Below are 17,691 nucleotides of genomic sequence, written 5' to 3' on the forward strand. Positions count from 1 at the left end.
AGAGAGAGAGAGAGAGAGAGAGAGAGAGAGAGAGAGAGAGAGAGAGACTATGAGTTAGGAGTCTAGAGAACATGGCCCTGAGGGCTGGCCAATTGGAGTTAAGAGCAGCCCAGATGAAACACAGTAAGTAATAACAGGGTTCTCGATAGGAAAGGAGAGTCTAATAACATAAAGGGTAGATTAAAGGTTTATTGTAAATATAAAGGGTTATCTCTTATCTCAGAACTAGATGATCAAAGGTGGGTAGAAGCTCCAGGTTAGGATTAAATATGTTCTACAATAGGCATTTCCTGGTCTATGGATGACTCCCCCCTTACTATATTCTCAGATATCAGAGAGGGTAACCTCTGGCTCTTCTCAACGCCTTATATAGGCGCCATCTCCATAAGGGTTCACCCTCATGATGTTATCCCAACCTTCTCCTTTCCCCCCCCCCAGGCCACACCTCCACACACCAAGTGAGGATCCACACTTCAAATATCAATGTTGGGAAAATAGTCAGTCTACAGCAGGTTCGGATGGCTCCCGATTGCACTTTGCTCTTCTGGGGATGGAGTGTGACAAAAGCCACATCCTTCAGCTTTACCAGGATTACATAAGACAACAATTAAGGCAATAAAGGATGACCTAAGATGACAAGGAATGGAACTGCACACAGAGGACAAGTCACCCGAGACATGGGGACCGTCACTCCTATACAGCAAACAGTAAAAGGGTACATTCATGCAAATTCTTGGTCCTTAAAAGACCCACTAACCTACCTTCCTGAGTGCAGAGAGGAAAATAAAGAAGAGAAACCAGCCAATGTTATGGGTTAGTGAAGTACTTAAAACCAAAAGAAAACAAAGCTCTTAAGCTGGTAGATAGTGGTCTTCAAACAAATGTGGTGATCTTGAAAACAGACCATTTTCCCGTCTTCCCTAAAGATACAGAAAATTTGGTATGATTACTTCTAGGAATTTCAAATATTTGGCCTTCGGCAGTAGAAGCAAATGAAAAGCCAAATCAAGTATCCTGGGTTGGGGGTGGGGGGAAGGTATTTCTTGTGTCTTGCTGTTCTAAGATTAACTTCACAGCTGAGGGTAGCAACATACTGTACTTCACTATGGAGTGGATTGCCTGCACCAAGAAGCAGAAGGCAGCATGCCACAGGCCTCCACACTGGAGAGTCTGTCCATACAGTCCAGAAACCGTGTGCCGAGAGAGCTGTGGGCAGTGTTGACAACAGAGGAAGAGAGGCATGACCTGCTTTGAGTCAACAAAGAAAGGAAGGCTAGATTTCACTTTTGAAGGCACAGGCACTAAAGACATTGAAGGTAGACTTCCGCACCTAGGAATGGGCTGTTATTCAGGTTACAGGTCGTTTTGGGTCAGGCCTTGGCAGCTGTCTACATGTGCAGACGATGTTTCCTGCCTCGTCATCATCCCTCCCTTTTTCAGAGACTCCGACTCTGTGGGCTGCCTGCTCGGATGGACTATGGTTGATTTAGAACACTATTCCCAGAATAAGACACAAAGTGGAGCCTTCTAAAAATATGACCCATCATCAGGGAATGTAGCTAGGCTCGTAGAGTATTTACCTGCAATGCCTGGAGCCCAGAGCTCCATTCCTCACACTGTGTAAACTGGGGATAGTGGTGTTCATTTGTGCTTGTAATCACCGCACCCGGGGTGGGTGTGGAGGGGGAAGAAGGTCAGAAGTTCTGGGTCATCCTACATAGTGATTTTAAGGCCCTGGTTTACATGTGACCCTGTCTCAAAAAATGAAATAAAACATGAAATCAAATAAAAATATTTTCCTCTTTGAAGAGATGGAACACAAGAAAAACTTAGCAGCATATGGAAAGAAATATAATATCATTAGTCACCAGGGAAGTGCAAATCAAAACCACAATAATATATTGCTTTAAACCCGCAAGAATAAAGTAAGAAATATGAATAGTAACTAATTGTGCTGGCTAATGTTTATGTCAACTTGACACCAGCTAGCATCATCTGGGAGGAGGGAACCTCCATTGAGAAAATGTCTCCATAAGATCAAGCTGCTGGCAAGCCTGTAGGACATTTTCTTAACTAGCAACATGGGAGGGTCCAGCCCTTTGTGGGTGTTGCCATTCCTGGGCAGACAGTCCTAAGTTCTATAAAAAAGCAGAAGCCATGAGGAGCAAGCTGTGGCTTCTCCATCAACTCCTGCCTCCAGGGGTTCCTTCCCTGTTTAAGTTTTGCCCCAACCGCCTCTGATGACGAGTTATGATACAGGGGTGTAAAAATAAATAAATAAATAAATAAATAAACAAACAAACAAACCCCTTCCTCTCCAAGTTTCTTTTGATCATAGTGTTTTGTCACAGCAATTAAAACCCTAACTAACTAAGACACACATGATAGCAAAGACATGGAGAAACTGCAATCCTTCTGTACTGCTGGTGGCCATAGAGTGTGCTGTGGCCACTGTGGAAGAGATGCATCTCTTCAAGATGCAATTTCTTCTCCATATGACCCAGGAACTCCACAGGAAGTAAAGCAAGCATTTAAAAATAACTTACATGCAAGGGTTCATAGCAACAGTTCATAGCCAAAGGGTGGAAAAAATTTCACATGGACTACATGATGAACAGACTCTAAAACTACAGGACTGGAGATGAAGCTGAGTGGTAGAGCCCTTGCCTTGCCTTGGTATTCAGAAGGCCCTTGGTTCAACTCCTAGCACTACACACAAGAATGTGGTACACTCCCACGCAACTGAATATTCTCAGCAATGAAAAGGAACAGGGATATACCAAAGAGAATTGAAAACATATGCTCAAAAGAAAACCTGGAGCACAAGTGTTCAGTGATACTCTTCAGAGTAGTCCCAAGGTGGAAAACTCAAATGTCTATCATCTGATAAGCAGAGAAACAGAATTTGCTCTCTCTACACTATTCAGTCGGAAATAGGAAGCACATACTGACAGATGTAACTATTTTCTAACACTGATAGTGTCATATTAGGTAAAAGAAACTAGACAAAAGTATGCATATCTTAGAAATGGAGACTAGGTAGTGGTCAGGAAGTTGTCAGGATATAGATGGGGTGGCTGAGACATGTCTGGACATTGGGTTATATCCTCAGAACTAAAGCTACGCAGGGGGCTGCTGAATCATATATTGTAAACATGTGAGCCCTAAAATAAAAGGTAAAACACAGGACACACCTTTATCTGAATTTACAAGTATTCTACATGAAACATGTGATCTTTCTACTGGCAACTGAAAACCAAGGTGTTAAACCTTCTATTGATGTGGATGAAGAACATAGTTTATAAGAAAAAGTAAAAATAAAAACAGGAAGAAATCTTGTACATGAACATAGCTGTGAAACCGAAAAAGATGGTGGAACATATACTGAATTACTATTGCTTTTTCTGTGACAGGCTCTCTTGTAGTTCAGGCTAGCTTCTAACTCAAAATGTAGCTGAGGATGACTTTGAATTTTTTTAAAAAAAACATTTATTTATTTATTACATATAACTTCACTGTAGTTGTCTTCAGAAACACTAGAAGAGGGCATCAGATCTCATTACAGATGGTTGTGAGCCACCATATGGTTTCTGGGAATTGAACTCAGAACCTCTGGAAGAGCAATCAGTGCTCTTAACCACTGAGCCAACTCTCCAGCTCAATTTTGGATTCTAGATCTTCCATACTCACTGTGTGTGGGGCAAACCTGCATTACTCTACCTTGTATGAATTATTAACAGTAGTGCTTTCTGAGTTGAGATTACTGCATGTCCTGGACTTGGTGGAGGGGCTTCCTCCTCTGGTTTTCTACATCAGCACATGCTACTTTAAAGTTGAAATGCATACACTATCAAACAAAAGGCGAAGCAGTGAGCGAGGGGCAGGCCTTCGTCACATTCAATTGAGGCAATCTGGTAAAATTGGATTTAAAGGAAGAAAAAAGAGAAGGGAAAAAAAGGAAGAAAAGTCCCAAGATGTGCCAGGATTGTTAAATTGTTCCTACCCCACAGGACGTCAAGTCATATAAATTGAACAGAAGATGAAATTTGTGCTCTCCATTGCCAGTGGATGAACAGCCCATACTGAATTTGCCATCCCTCCCAGAAGAGCAACCAAGGCTGGTCCAACTTTCACTGTAGGAGTTTTAAGACTTCAGCCTGCTGAGAAGCCTGTGAATGAATGTCCCCATCCTGGGAATGAATGTCCCCATCCTGTGAATGAGTATCCTGACCATCACACTTTCATTTTGCTTATCCTAGAGTCCTTCAAAGCAAGAATTCTTACAGACACCCCAGAGCATTCTCCTGCTTCATACCCTACCAGATCTATGCTATTCAGTCTATGCTGAAGTTCTAACTTTTTCAAGGAAAAACGATGCTTTAAGTCTGAAAATCCAGACAATGACTCTGGACTACAGGAAAAGCTCTGCCTCTCACAGTAGTGTTTGAAGCTGCTCCAACATTCTTGCTTTAGTTACTTTTCTATTGCTGTAACAAGACACCATGACTAAGTCTTATAAGAGAAAGTGTTTAATTGAGCTTATGGTTTCAGAGGCTAGAATCTGTTTTAGTTAAATTTTATTGCTGTGAAGAGACACAATGCCCACTGCAACTCTTATAAGGAAAATATTTAATTGGGGCTAGCTTATAGTTTCAGAGGTTTAGCCCATTATCATCATAATGGGAAGCATGGCAGCACACAGGCAGATAAGGTGCTAGAGAGGTAGCTGAAAGTTCTACATTCAGATCCACAGGCAGCAAGAAGTGACTGAGACATACTGGCCAGACTTGAGTACCTAAGACCTCAAATCTGGCCTCCAGTGACACACCTCCTTCAACACAGCACACCTACTCCAACGAGGTAATATTTCCTAGTAGTGCCACTCCCTATTAGGCCTATGGGGGCCATTTTTATTCAAACTACTACAGAGTCCATGATTGCAGAGCAAAGGCATGGCAGCGGGAACACCCGAGAGCTCACATCGTGATCCATAAACAAGAGGCAAAGAGAACAAATACGGAATGGGTTTTTGAAAATTCAAAGTGACAGGCCTTCTCCAACAAGGCCACACTTCTTAATCCTTCCCAAACAGTTCTTGAACTGGGGATCAATCAAACATTCAAAGATATGAGTCTATGGGGGGGGGCATTCCCATTCAAACCACCATGTTCCTCTTCCATGTTCTGCCTCACTAGAGAGAGTGACACTGATCTCACTTAGGGTTCTAATGCTTTGACTCCAGCACCTTGGTACTTGCTGTTCTTTCAGACCTGGGCCATCTCCTCCAACCCATAAGTCGTACAGTCAACTCCCAGCCATTTTTTTCTGCCTTAGCTTTCATGTTGATCTACCGATGATGAAGAGACTCCATCTTGATCTTCCCTGTCCTAACACCCATCATGTTTGACATTGCCTGATCTTGGCATGAGCTTCCATGAGCACAGAGACCCCGTGTGCTTGTCACTACTATGGTGCCTGGCACAGTATCTGGCTTATTGCAGGCTTTCAAGGAATTGCTGTGACTTGAGGATGCAAATGTAATATCTCTGTCCCCACAAAAGAGACTTGAATGAACATACACAACACATATAAAATCAACAGCACCATCATAATGCCTGTGACTAAACTTAAGGTGTGGAAGCATTCTCCAAGACTAAGAAAACCTGAATGAAGCTGGTGTGAGACTGGAACCAGCTACCACTTGAAAACAAGAAAAAATACTGGGACGAAGTGATGGAGATGCAGTGATCAGACGCGGCTAAGCGTGAGGTGTTTCTAATTAGACGAGGATAGTGGGAGCTAAGAAAGAAGGTGGTGGACCAGATTCTAGGTCTAAACCATGGTAATCTTAATTTGACCTGATTCCGAGTGGTCCTAAAAGGAGTGGTCAGGATTATCTGAGGTATATTTATCCCTCCTAAGTGGCTTAGGTCTCCAAAGCGCCTTTCTAGAGTGCACTGGGACATGCAGATGCTACTTCTGTTTCTAGGAGAGGTTACGCTAGGGGTGGGGTAGGGTGATGAAGCTCATGTGCTTTATAAGTTTGCTATTTGTTTCTAAAATAGAACTCCTAAGCCTAAATCCTGCTTACTTACAGAAATATAGAGAACACTAACAGTTAGCTACTGGCAATTTTCATTGAAGTTTTAAATGCTGTTTTCCAAGCACACTATTTTATGGTTTTAAAGAGGAAAAATAGTTAAAATAAAGACTTTAAAGATGTACAATACAGGAGTACATGAAGACTGCATGTACGTGAAAAGGGATAACCACACAAACGTCGGACTATAGTTAGCTGAGGAAGAGTTTTCAAAAACTCAGTCATTAAAGAATGGTCATGTGATGAGGAAAGCATCCAGATTAACTTAATTTCTTTTTATAGCAGTGAGAATATATGGAGACAGGACCATTTCGACTATTCCATCAAGTAAATTACATTCAAAGGTAATGGGCCAGGTAGATGTCCCAAGGCAATTTCATCAACACTTTCAATTTATCTTGTTTATCTTAAAGATCCCTTTGAAGTTTTGAATGCTTCTTTGAATGCATTCTTTGAATGACTTTGAATTTCTTTCCTAAAGTTCACACCAGCAGGGGCTGGAGAGATGGCTCAGCAGTTAAGAGTACTGACTGCTCTTTCTAGAGGTCCTGAGTTCAGTTCCCAGCAAACAAATGATGGCTTGAAACCATTTGTAATGGGATCTGATGCCCTCTTCTAGTGTATCTGAAGACAGTAACAGTGTACTCATATACATTAAATAAATAAATAAATAAATAAATAAATAAATAATTTAAAAAACCCCTCATACTAGCACTGTTGCTCTAGGAAGATGTGTCCTGTTGACTGATGTCACATTCTGCAGATTCTCTTGTGGTGCCTCTCAGCACCCTTCTGAGGAAAGTCTATGGATATGGTGAGGGAGACATGATCACAGACAACAGGAGAACCAATCACTATAGTCTGTACAGACTTCGGAAACCTTCAAATTTAGTTAGAAAAGACATGCCTTTCACAATAAATTATTCAGTATAGCTGCCTGTACGTAGACAGTCCTTCTGGGATTTCATAAGGCTTCCTAGTATATCATTCTACAAAACACACTACAGTGAATTTCCCACTCCTTATGTCTGTCACCTGATGTGGCCATTAGACATTACCCAACATCTATTCTTCTACCCGAACCAGGAGCGTGAGCTAATTACAGCAATCCCATCCTTCTTGCCATAAGATGGGTTTAAGAAAGCACATTGGCTTCAGTTTGGACCCTTAAAACCCAGGGGAAAATTTACAAGGCACAGTTCTGGAATCTTTGTGGAGACGTCCTACTGCCGCTGTGAGACTGGAGCTGATACAGTGGGATTGACTTAAACATGGCAGTCACCAAGAAAGCAACCTGGACGCTTTAAGAACCACACATGAGTTGCATTAGCTTAGGCTATCCTGAGATAGTGTCTCATTATGAACAGTGAGAGGAGGGCTGCAGAGATGGCTCAGTGGTTAAGAGCACTTGCTGCTCTTCCAGAGGACCTGAGTTCAATTCCTAGCACTTATGTGGTGGTTAAAGCCATCTCTAATTCCAGCTCCAGGGGATCCAAGCCATCTATTGGTCTCTTTGGGTGCCAGGAATACAAGCTGTCCACATACATACATACCCATAGGTAAAACAAACACAAAATAAAAATAATAAAATCTTAAGTAAAAATAAACTCTGGGATGATATGTCTACTTATTAACTGAACCAACCGAGGTGTGGATTCTCTGTCACTTTTGGAGAACTTCAAGGATACATTTTACACTTGACGTGACATCTTTGGGAAAGGTGAGTTTATCGTTGTATTCCAGAGCCTGAGGCAAACTGCCACACAGGGTAGATGTATAATTCACAGATGTGAGAGTAAACACAGCCAAGTTCCAAAGTAAGCCATGACTTGTGTTTTCTATCAACTCCAGGCCCCATGGATCCCTAATATCCAACTAGGCAGCCAGACTGTACAATTGGGACTACAATTGATTTCCACATACTGTATATGACAAGCAGGAATCAAACGGGAAGAAACAAATGAGATCCAAGCATATAAATAAAATAGAAGAAATAAATAATACAAATAAAATAAATTGAAGAGTAACTTAAAAAGACCCAAGGCGGCTGGGAAAGAGCTCAGCTGGTCAGGTGAGGGCCTGAGTCCAGTCTCCAGCACCTACAGGGGCATGGCCACGTATGAAACATGCCAGTGCTTTACAGGGGAGAACAGGGATTGCTGGGGCCCACTAGCCTATTTGGTCAGCTCTAGGCCAGTGAGGAATGACAGGAAGAAAGGGGGAGGGGAGGGGAAGGGAGGGAAGAGGAAGGAAGGAAAAAGAGGGGGAAAGAAAGTTAAGGAAAGGTGGGGCGACCTAAGGATAGATAACCTGATAGTGTCCTCTGGACTCTACATGAATGTACATGCATATGGACATGTACCCATGCCACATGTACCTGCACACATGTAAGTACCTATATGACCACACACATGGGGCAGGGGGAGAAGTGGCCCAGAATGGTTATGTAGTGTGAAGAAAATACAGCATGGAGGTCCCGGATTGCAATGACCATGCAAACTCAGAATGCAGGGAGGAGAGGAACGTGATCCTTGCCTGTGGAATACCCAGTGAGGAGTGTTGTACTGAAAATTTTGGTTTCTTAAAAACCTCAGTTATGGTATGTGATTCCCAGGTGTGGCATAAAAGGCTGCTTCCCAGCAGGTGATTATGCTTTGCCTCTTGTGGGGGTGTGGCTTTGCCAGCTGCAGACAGTTTCCACCAGTGCGTGACATTTGGAATTCCGGGAACTTTTCAGAGGGTATAAATGGCAGAGCCCAGAGAGTGGCTGCTGGTTTCTATTGGCACGGTTTGTCAAGTGGTCCTGAGCAAAGAGACAAGAAGAAGAAATTGGAGCTAATCCTAACAACAAAGATTGGTCTTGCCCCAAGGAACTCAACACCCTTAATCAGCAGAAAGTAGTGTAAAGAGATGTACACTCCCTTTCGTCCCTAACCTTCTTTTTCTCCTACCTAGTGTTAGGGGATTGGAAGGGATTAGGGTGGTAGAGTAAGATTCGGAAGGGTGGCAGATACAAGAACCCAATAAAATAGCCCCCAAAGCATGTTTACACACAGCGGCTGGCTGTGTAAAGGATCCTGGATGCAGCACATGCCCACACTGAATAAACGCTAAAGTCTACACAAGATCCTCACCACCGTCCTTAGTCTATTTGCACAAACTTTTTAGACTACGTCTTGCTTTGGCATTCAGCACAGACTCATGGGCCTCAGACCGGTGCCCCCAACGGAGATTAATTCCTGTTGTGGTTATTCCCAATAAAACAACGTCATGTGTAGCCTGGTGTGCTAGCACCCATCTGTAATCCCAGAGGCAAGAAGAAAGCTTGGCTATATCATGAGAACTTGTTGCAAAGAAAGAAAGAGCAGGAAGGGCTCATTAGCCCATCCCACTATCTTCAACAACTCAGTATCAACATCTTCTTTTAAAGACTGATCTATGTGGAAAGTTACTTCATTAACCGAGGAAGTCGATGAGCGGTGAACACATGGGAGCCGCCATAGCACAGACGAACAGATCGCGTTGCTAGCGAAGTGCGGGGGTTCAAGGAGAGGGAACCATTAATGAGCAAAGGGGAAACTCTTGTCCATCAGTGGAGGAGCAGACACCCTTCCTGCCTCTGCCTCTCTGTCATGCAGTCCCTGGATCCTGGCAGAAAGGAGAAGGAATTGGGGCAGAGCTGAGAGTGCCAAATCCTTCATTCAATGTTTGTCCAAGGAAGTCTGCTTGAATACCCACCTCAATGTGCGCGCACGCATGTGCGCGCACGCATGTGCGCACACACACACACACACAAATATACATACATAATACATACATACATACATATATACACACATATACACAAATATACATACATAATACATACATACATATATACACACATATACACAAATATACATACATACACACACACACACACACACACACACACACACAGACCTCACAGGCTCACTCTGCATGAGAAGCAGAGGGGAGCACTGTCTTTCTCTCCTCAGGTGTGTGCCTTGCTGTCTCTTTCTCCCTGCAGCTTTCATTTTAACCAGTCAGAGGCAAGTCTTTTACCCAGAATATTTGTCTTTCCTTTTTTCCTGTTTTTTTTAAAATATTTTTATTTTATAAACCTTATTAAATAAAAATTCAAATAAGTAAAAACATGACACATCAAGATTAACCAGATTCAAAGTCTATACAATTCAGTGGACTTAAAGTTAGAATTTACATTTAGAACGGACGGTGTGCAGTTTCACATTTGATTTTATACTTTTGGTATTGAGACTTGATATTCACGTATTCAACACCAAAACCAAAGAATCAAAAAAAAAGAAAGAAAAAAAGAGAGAGAAAGAAAGAAAGAAAGAAAGAAAGAATCAATTTTTTTAATACTAAGGACAAAAAGCTTGGATGGTACTATTGGAAAAATTAGAAATAGAAAGATCATGCATATCTCCATCTAGTATATATTGATTTGCTATTATGAAGTTGCCAATATTTAATCACCATAACCTATGAATTAGGAAAATCATCATCGTCATTGTCATCATCATCATCATCTCCTCTGTTTTCCAAATATAAACCCAAAGCTTAGTGAGAACTTAAGAGAGTGATGGTTTAAACCAGTGGTTCTCAACTCTCCTAACACTGTCGCCCTTTTATACAGTTCCTCATGTTATGGTGATCCCCAACCATAAAATTATTTTGGTCCCTACTTCACAACTGTAATTTTGCTACTCTTATAAATAATATTGTAAATATCTGATAGGCAGGATATCTTATATGTGACCCCACCACACAGACTGAGGCAGATATCTCAAACCTCGAATTCCACAGAGCCAGAAAGAGGGTACAAGAGAAGCTTTGTTCCAGTCATGGGTGCCTACCAAAAAGGACACGAGAGGTGATCACCCTCCTGACTACTGTGTCCTGTGCTTGTCACAGTCTGCACAGAAGCAGCACTCCATTCAAGAAGCAGGTGGGCTGAGAGGAACCAGGACGTGGCTTAGCAACCCACAGGAGGAATGTGGGGTGCCAATATACAGAAGTTGAAGTATCTCCGACAGAACTCTTAGCTGCAAATGATGGAAACACAATACTATCTAATGTAATAGGGAGAAATGTATTGACCAAAACGACCAAGAAAGGGAACAGGAGGGTAAGGGCAGCCTGTGGATGCCGAAACCTTCTACTTCTGTTTTGACTTGTTCCTGTTTTTGACTTGCTTTTGGTTTTTGTAAGTCCGTGTGTGTGTGCGTGTGTGTGTGTGTGTGTGAGTGATTTTGTTTTGTTTGGTATTGTTGTGTGTAGTTTTTGTTTGCTTGTTTTTTGCATCCACATTCAGTCCATCAAATGTGATCTTTGCTGATTTGTATTCACTCAGCTGGCTACAAGGTAAACAGGATGAACAGCGTCACAAACTCATTCCCCCATTGCCTCATACTCAGAGGAGAAAGGGAGCTCCTCTCTGCCAGCTAGTAATTGAATCATGGGAGATGTGTTGACTGACAATCACAGTCATCATATCCAGGTGAGGAAGGGGGACGTGTGTAGTGATTGGTTAATCCAGATGCAAGAACCGTTAGAGAGTACGGGAGTGTGGGGTGCCATGATTGACAGCTTCTTGCAGTACAATCAGTAGTAGTCTGGAGGGAACACTTGTCTCAGAGAAGACTTCTTGTTTTCAGAAGGCACAGGGATGCCGAGTGCCAGGAACAGCCAACGTCTTTTTTAGGGCCATGGCTTTGGAAGTATGTGGATACCCCAGAGAAGGCAAGAAGCACCCCAAAGCCATGGCGTTCTTGCTCTGGGATACATCACAGCTTCTAGCTCATTCTGGTACCATGTTTCTCTGCTCTTCCTTCCTTTGTACTGACAAAGAACTAACTGGTAGTGATTTGCTCTCTGGCATGGGTAAAAGCCCTTCTAGTACCTTGGTAGCCCACTGAAATGTGACTTCACGTTAACCTGGTGGTCCCTCTATGAACTGGACTCGCTCATATGCAGTATATGAATAAGAACAGCTTTTAAATTAATGTGACTTTAAATAATATTTTTGCATTTTTAATAACTTGATTGTGTGGTGCCGGGTATTATATGTATTAAGTTCTTCAGTCTGATCCAAAGCAACAGTATTGATATATTCTCTCTCTCTCTCTCTCTCTCTCTCTCTCTCTCTCTCTCTCTCTCTCCCTCCCTCCCTCCCTCCCTCCCTCCCTCCCTTCCTCCCTCCCTCCCCCCTCTTCTTCCTCCTTCCCTTTTCCTCTTTATTGTCTCCAAGGAATATCAATAATATCACTTTCTTAATCTCATTGGGATCCCATGAACCTAAAAGCTTAAAACACTATTTAGAAGGTACCTGGCCCCTGTCACCTGGGAGAGCATTTTTACCCTATTTTCCATAAATTTAACACAAAAAGGAAGAAGGAGCCAAGAGCCGAAGGTGCCAAGATCCAAAGCGTTTGCCAAGGTTGGCTTATGACTTTTAAATGGCCAGCGGCACACTCCCAGTCTCTCTGGCTCAGCTTCTACAGCTCCAGGTTCGATGAACAGTGGTTCTTGGAAAGCCCCACACTGGATCGCAGCCCACACACCCGGTTTACAACTTGGTTGTCAGAATGCCAAACTGCACAAGGCTCCAACCTTCCCAGAGTTGCAGGCTCCTCCCAGTTCTCCATGGAACTGCTAATGCTAGGAAGCGGGAGAGAATTTCCCAGTCCTTTAAATAACTTCACCATATCTCCTTGGTAAAATACTTACTTCTGGAGAAACAAAAAAAAGAAACCAGAAACTGTGAAGTGAAGCCGCCTCCTCATTCACAACTTCCCTATCACCTCCTTCTCAAAGGAAGCTTGCTCAGCTGCTTACTGGCAACAAATGCAACCTGGGGCAGGTCCCCACAGCAGCCAATCATGCCTGAGCAAACTAGCTCTTATCTGACTCCAGAAACTGCATTTGAACATGTTGTTTGGGGGTATTTCTGAACTGTCTGTGAAGTGACTATGGTGAGTGTGGCCTGGTTTGTGGCAAATGAGGGTCACATAGATGATCAGACCCAACAAAAATATGCATTTACCCTATATTGGTGGTTCTTAACCTTCCTAATGCTGTGGCCTTTTAATACAGTTCCTCATGTTGTGGTGAAACCCCCCCCCCCCCACCATAAAATTATTTTGTTGTTACCTCATAACTATAATTTTGCTACCGTTCTGAATTTCAATGGAAATATCTGATATTCAGGATATCTGATATGCGACCCCCAGAGGTTGAGAACCACTCCCCTTATGAATCAGCAACAGGGGCTTACTTACAAAAGGCTATAAGAGTTAGCAGGAGAGAAAGAACATAAACACAGTCAGGGGCTCTACCAGTGTAGCCATTTAGTAAAGCCAGTATTAGCTGAGTTTCTAGAACATTCTCAGTGGGTCTTAGTTTCTACATGTTTCTCATGTTGTAGACATTTCATGGTAATGAGCTTACTTTTTAAAGGGAGGAATCTTCGTACAATATAGTCCTTAATTATGTGATGCATACTCTATATGGTATTGTACCAAAGAAGCAGAGAGAAAATTAGTTTCGTCTCTTTGACTTCACAAGCAATGCTGTCCCAGGCAGGATAACCTAAAGGACACCCATTACATTTAATCGTTATCTTACATGGCTTTTCGGGTCTGAGAGTGTCTCTAGGGCAAGGGAGGAGGAATATTTTCCCACTCCAGTGCTGTAGTCACTGTCTGAACAGCAGCTGCCTGGGCATAGCTCAGAAGAAGGGCCAGAGCATGTGGCAAGCCAACAGCATCTAGGTACAAGGGGAGGCAGGACAGCCACCTACCAATTTTCCTTGCAAGTGAACATAAACGAGATGAAGTTCTTTCCTTTCCAAACATCAGGATTTTATTACTGGCCATGGTAGGATGTGGGGAAGGTACAGGCTGTGGATGAGTGTCTACAGAGTTACTGACCTAGATCATAGGTCACTCTACCTTTCTTCAAAGGTTCAGAATATTTTGGACCTTTCAGAAGAAAAAAAAAAAGTGGTCTCAGTAACCAGTCTCCTGCTGTATCAGGGAAACAGCCAGAGACAATTTGTACATACATGAACATGCTACATGACAATAACATTCATTTGTCACCTTTCAGCTGGGTGCCCGCTCTTTGCTGTCGAAATGGGCAAGTTCATGAAACCTGGGAAGGTGGTGCTGGTCCTGACTGGACACTACTCTGGACACAAAGCCATTATTGTGAAGAACATTGATGATGGCATCTCAGACCGCCCTTACAGCCATGTCCTGGTGGCTGGGATTGACCGCTATCCCCGAAAAGTGACAGCCGCGATGGGCAAGAAGAAAATAGCCAAGTGATCCAAGATCAAGTCCTTTGTGAAAGTTTATAACTACAACCACCTCATGCCAACAAGGTACTCTGTGGATATCCCCTTGGACAAGACTGTTGTCAACAAGGATGTGTTCAGGGACCCAGCTTTGAAACACAAGGGCAGGTGGGAGGCCAAGGTCAAGTTTGAGGAGTGATACAAGACAGGGAAGAGCAAATGGTTTTTCCAGAAGCTTCAGTTTTATGCATATTTTTGTTTTCATCATTAAAAAATTAAACAAAACAAATAGCAAAAAAACCCAAAATAACAACAACAACAACATTCATTTGTCATTTAAAGACTCTGGCTGACCCTGAACATGATTGTAAGAAACAGATAGAGGAGAGAAAACATGGAAGAAACAACGTGAAATGAGGAGGACATTTTTATATGGAAAGGGGCTTTGGAGCATCTCTGGAAGATTCCTTTTGAAGTAACAGAGAGTCACTCAGGATTAGAATTTAGAGTGTTCCTTTCAGCTAATGATCTGCTGGCCACCACCGACTGTCCAGTGCAAACAAGACATTGTGCTCACCTGGAGTGGTTCAAGAGCCAAGGGCTCCAGAAGGCATTGTCTTGTTTGTGTGAAACGTTCCCCTATTGAGCAAGGCAGGGCTCTTGTTAAAAACCAAACAGCCTCCGTAAATGCATTCGGTACAATCAGCAGCACGTGAGGACTTTAACAGTTAAGACAGGGCAGGGCTGTGATGGAATGAAGTGTGTGTTTTGAATGAAAAATGATGTAAACCAGGGAAATGAAGTTCTCAAAGAAGCAGGGTTTATGTGGATATCCCAGACAGAGGCAGCCGTCCAGAGAGGGAGGCCAGTGGTTACGTGGGGTTCTGGCAATAAGACAGTGCCATGGATGAAGAGGACTCCAAGAAGGAAAGGCAGAAGTTGAGAAGGCTGACTTCTATCTTATCCCAGGAGCACGTCTGTCGGTGTGCATCTGCAGAGAAGCTCAGGCATCATCCACAGGCTCTAGCAAACCTAGGCTGAAGTCCCACTTTGGTCTTCCTCTGCCTCTTTACCTTAAGGGAATGATTTCACCCCATCAAGGCACTGGCTTGCTATCTGTGAAATACAGAGGGAATCTCCTCCTCCTCCGTACGACTGTTCATGAAGAACACGTGCAGATTCAGAGGGACAGCCCTGGGGATATGATGGGCTGTCAGTAAAGAGCCCAGGTGATCACCAGCCCACTACTTTAGCTGTTTCTGCAAGGACCTGGCTTTGGCTCATCACTTCTGATTAGGGCAGAAGTCACAAAAGGAAGACAGGAGTGGGTTACTCATGAGTTTTGGCTTGATCTTTACCCTAGAGGCAGAAGTCTGAACTTCTTTCCTCACATTGGAGAGGCAATCTACTGGGCTATAGAGAAATTTCCAGCAAAAAATTCACAAAAAAATGGAAATTAACTCAGAAAGGTGAGGACACAAGCATGCCTGATATGTCTGTGTGTACTGTGAAAAGTTGTGATGAGGAGGGAGCAGGGGGTTTACGCTGTGTCATCAGCCTTTGATAAGGTGACATGAGAAAAATAATGAGGTCCCCTCCCAGATAGCTGAAGGTCTCATCAGGTGGTTTAGCTGCCTGTGGCATCCATCGCCCTTCTTGATGTGAAAACCCTGGCATTCCTTTTCTAATCCCCCCTCTCCTCCACTCCTCACTCTGGAAAGAATCTTGATTAGTACAAACCAGTTAGCATGTGAGTGGAACTGGGACATAAGGCAACCCATCCGAGAGAATGTGAGACCTGTCGCTTAGAATCCTGGGAGATGGGTCTATTTACCTTCTCTTCCCTGTATAGGAACAACTCACTACAGTGTTCGTGCTGTTACAACAGAGGATGATCTGGTCACAGCCATCACCTGCAGGAAATGCAGAGCAAGAGGAATTGAGGGAACGTTGTCAGCCTCTTGATCAAACTTTGTCTGAAGTAGGCAACTCTGTTCCACAAGCCAATAACTATCTCTTACTGTTGAAGCCAGTGTACACTCTGGTTGCCTCCATTTCCAAAATTCCCAGAAGTTCCAGACAGTGCCCTGCAAACTCCACCCTTTCCTCAAAAAGAATGATTTTCCTGAAAACAAATGCTATTTCCAAGGACACAGAATAGACCCTGGCTTGCTGCCCTCGGGTTCTGTAGCAGAAGGGTAAAGACCCATTTTTGGCAGCTCCCCACCTTCTCTGAGTACATCTGCTTGTGACCAGGTCCCTCCATCATGACAGCACTTTGATGACAACTTACTGTCTACTCAGTTGAACTAATGTGGAGTTCTAAAGGCAGCTCTGAAAGCCAGGCAACCGCCATGTCATTCAGATGTCAGAGAGTGCGTGGGTGAGCTGCTGAGGGTGTGAACAGGAGGCAGTCTAGGAGAACATGAGCATGTATGAGTGTGTGTGTGTGTGTGTGTGTGTGTGTGTGTGGCAGTGTGCAGCATGCAAGCCAGTGGGAGTGTGTGTGGCACAGGAGGGTCTGAGAGTGCCTGAGTGTGAATAGTGTATGCACCTTGTGAGGCAGTACTCTCTGAGAAAATGCTGCCCCTAGGGGCAGACTGCCACACATATGCCTAAGAGAGAAAGGAAGCAGGTAGGGCCCAGAAATGACCACTGAGAAGCAAAGCAGCATGGTATTTTACCCACAAGATACACTGTCCTCTTTCTGCACTGCTGAGAATGAAACCCAGGACATCACTCATGCCAGGTAAATATCCTACCACTGAGGTACACCACAGAGGTACACCACAGAGGTACACCACAGAGGCGTCCTCTTTTAATGAGCAATGCTTTAAAGGTCATGGAAGGGGGCAGGCTGGAGAGGAACTGGATTGTTGTTGCTGCTACTGTGTGTTCGCTTTAAAATTGTAATGGAAAGCACTGATGTTTGGAATCCTGTAGTCAGCCTTCTAGAAAGGGAGCCAGGGCCCTCAGGAGTCACCTATGTTAGAGTCACAAATCCTACAGACTCATCACTCCCCTCCCCCCCCACACACTCCCAGTGACAGCTGGAGATAGCCTGCCTGATTGACAAGGGAACATTGTCATTAGTCCCTCAGGGATGCCACGTGCCATTCATCTCTCAGTGGTGCCACATGGCGGTGACAGCTCAGGACTCTCAGAAGTTCAATTTAAACCTAAAGCCATGACACAAGCTATCCACGTTCCCTGGTTTTCTTTCTGGCAGCTTCTAATTCTTAGGCTATTTGTGCTACCATCATTCTTC

General features: G+C 43.5%; 1 protein-coding gene and 1 pseudogene across 1 annotated transcript in view; one reads left to right on the forward strand and one right to left on the reverse strand.

Annotated features, from left to right (window-relative positions):
* Frmd4b (FERM domain containing 4B) overlaps nucleotides 1–17,691 on the reverse strand; it is a 232,878-nt gene that overhangs the window by 195,839 nt on the left and 19,348 nt on the right. The gene's annotated exons all lie outside the window — the stretch shown is intronic.
* Nucleotides 14,260–14,694, forward strand: LOC114625657 (annotated as a pseudogene).

The sequence above is a fragment of the Grammomys surdaster genome, unplaced genomic scaffold (genome assembly GCF_004785775.1).
Source record: "Grammomys surdaster isolate TR1022 unplaced genomic scaffold, NIH_TR_1.0 220, whole genome shotgun sequence".
Lineage (NCBI taxonomy): Eukaryota > Metazoa > Chordata > Mammalia > Rodentia > Muridae > Grammomys > Grammomys surdaster.